At 31.9% G+C, this 3,097-nt stretch overlaps 1 long non-coding RNA gene across 1 annotated transcript; it reads right to left on the reverse strand.

The window, feature by feature from the left end:
* LOC110268979 lies at positions 2,207–3,097 on the reverse strand. Its single transcript, XR_002357783.1, has 2 exons — positions 3,010–3,097; positions 2,207–2,423 (listed from the first exon to the last, which is right to left on the reverse strand). It is a non-coding gene; the product is annotated as an uncharacterized LOC110268979 (long non-coding RNA).

Genomic DNA, 3,097 nt, shown 5'->3' on the forward strand with positions numbered 1-3,097 from the left:
AAAATAAAGATATTTTTATAAAATAAACTTAGAAGAAAAAATAGTGCATTCATTTTGGCGGAAAAATGAATTCATGATGAGGAATCGACACCTACCTCACTTCCATTAGTTGGGGAAAAACCCAGTTTTAATATATTAAGTACACTTTTATTAAGAATTGCATTACTAATCTAAAATACAAAAAGAGAAAAAAAGGTGATACATATATCCAAGAAAAAAAACTTAAATATAAAAAAAAGAAATCTTATATTAAACATTTAAAAATAACATATCCAATAAAAATAGTCGTAATATATAAATTGAGGCAACAATATAATTTAAACTAATGTAAAATGAATTTAATCAAATATCAATATTAGAACTAAATTACTTAAATAATATTTAATATATTATAGTCCTTAGACACGTATAGATTATAGTTATTCTCGTAATGACAACCAACTGAAACATCATAAGTTTGGACATTTAGAATTCGTGCATTTAGACCATCCCCTTGTTAAATAAGCTTCATCATCCGCTATCCATGCAATACAGCAAAGTATAAAATTGCCACACCGAGAAACTAAATTGACCCTTATTCCCCTCAATGGCATTGAATTGATGCAAAAGATGGCTAGTAATTTCTGAAAAAAACCACAATATGTTATAAAATTATTTTAATAACGAAAAACTTAAAATAAAAAAATTTAAATATATTACCAATCGTTGAAATTGCATATCCGAGTTTGACACAAATTTAGCAAAACTGAACTTAAATTGAGGGAATTCAATCTCATTATGTGCTCCACTTCAAAAATCTCCGGGCATACGTAGAAAGCAAGGGAGGGGATGAAACTTGAACTTGGCCTACAAAGCTCCATGGAAATAATTTCTCAATAAAAAATCGAGCTCCTCCCAAGAAAACTAATTTTACGCACATTCTATTAGGTTGGTCATAATATGTGAGTAGATCCAACCATCCTTCAGTAAAATAGAGTTTACTGCATCTTCTTTGGACGCTTATATCCATGTAGTTAGTACCCGAATCAGTGAATACAACTCGATGAGGTATTTCATGGATGTGATGCATTGTAAACGATTGCGGCAAAAGACAACCGCACTGGAACATTAGACGAAAAGAATAAGTTGGAGTATGAACAATCATTAAATTATCAAAAGAATAATATAATAAAATGAGTATACACAACTAGAAAATGGATTAATACAAACAGATTTATAGACAGATTTAGTCTTTATTACAGACAGATTTTTTGTTACCGACGAAATTACCGACGGATTTTGTCCCTCTGTAAAAGCCCCATCAGAAATTATTTACCAACGGATTTTTTCCGTCAAAAAATTACAGACGGATTTTTACCAGTTAATGACGGATTTTCTTTCTGTAAATTCTCCATCCATTTTCCGAAGGCGACGAACTTTTCGATGAATTTTTCATCTGTAATTACAGATGAATTTTCAGACGGATTTTCTGTCTATAATTACAGACGGATTTTTTGACAGATTTTCCGTCTGTAATTTGAACTTTGGAAAATCATCTCACACTCTAATTACAGGCAGAAAATCCATCTGTAAATCCGTCAGTAAGGTAAGATATAATTTTTTTTTATTTTTCTAATTGCAAAATAAACTTATTTTCATACAAAATAAATATAAATTTAATACAAATTTTTATCTAATTTGTATTCGAATATTTATAATATTACAAAAAATAAACAAATTCATCGTATTATCAAACTAAAAGAAAAGTACTATAAACAAGCAAGTCAATATAATTCAAAACATAAACAAAATGTATTGATCATCAACTATAATTCCTAGTATATTGTTCAACCATACTAAAACTATCAGCTATAGTCTTCAGTGTCATCTTCATCCTCATCATCATCATAGCCCTCATCCGAAGACATTAAGGGTGGCGGCAATGGCGGTGGTAGTGGAACTGCACTAGAACTACTTGACGCTCTAACCTTCTCATAATAGCTAGCTAACATAAGCCTCATTCCATCTCTTCTGTTTCAGCTTTTCCTTCTTGGCCTTTCCAATTGTCCGTTCCAACTTTTCTAACTTCTTTTGAGTCTTTTCCAAAGGAGCCAAGCGTGTATCTAACAACTTACTAATACGCTCATCTGTTTGTTGAGTAACACACTGAAAAATCTCTTCATTGAGATTATGAATCTGTTCTCGCAAATCAGGAACAAAATTTTGATTCTTGGTGCTCTTCCAGATACAGAATTGGCAGAAGTGGTTCCAGACTTGATAGAGCTAGAAAAGAATGACTCTTTTTCGTAAACTCGATTCTTCTTTTGCCCACCACACACTTCCTCCCAAATCAAGTCTTCATCAATTGGTTGTAGCTCCATTCCCTGTGCTTGAACCTCGGCATGTTGAGCCTGAACTTCTGCCAACTTTTTTATAAACTTCTCCTGTTGCACAATGATTATATCAGTTATATTATTATTAAGACAAATAGCCATACATATCGCACTGCAGCAAATGCAGATTATAGAAAACTTAATTTACATATAACGGGAAAAAGAAAAGAAAAAGGCTTCTCCTCTAATTGGCACATGGCTGACATCTCTTATGGTTATGGTCCATTTTATTCCTCCCTAATAATAAATGAGTTGTAGCATTCCTCATCGAGTAATAAATTAATAATGAATTGGTTTACCAGGCGTGTAAGCTGCATAAACTTGGAAGAAAAGAAACCAACTATAAAATCACAAAGCACAAAGCTGAATAATAATAATGTTGAACATAGTTAGGACCACTAAATACAGTAATGTTAATGCCAGACAGCTAGAAATTAGTTAAGAATGTTGACATAGGAGGAGTATTTGTTAAAGGGAATCAAACAATAGTGATTACATTTATTTATCAAAAACATCAATAGAAATGCGTGTGAGAGGGAAGTATAAACTGTGGAAAACATGACCAAAAAAACAAAAGGGTATATAAATATTCAAGTGGTAGCATGTACATTAATTTAACATTTATGCTATATCTCACATGAGTGTCTTGAGAGCGCTTGTCCACCCATTTAGACTTGTCACTTTTAAGTGTCTGGGTTTCTTTGAAGACCTCCTCATGGGTTGGT

This window comes from Arachis ipaensis, chromosome B02 (assembly GCF_000816755.2).
Source record: "Arachis ipaensis cultivar K30076 chromosome B02, Araip1.1, whole genome shotgun sequence".
Taxonomy (NCBI): Eukaryota; Viridiplantae; Streptophyta; class Magnoliopsida; order Fabales; family Fabaceae; genus Arachis; species Arachis ipaensis.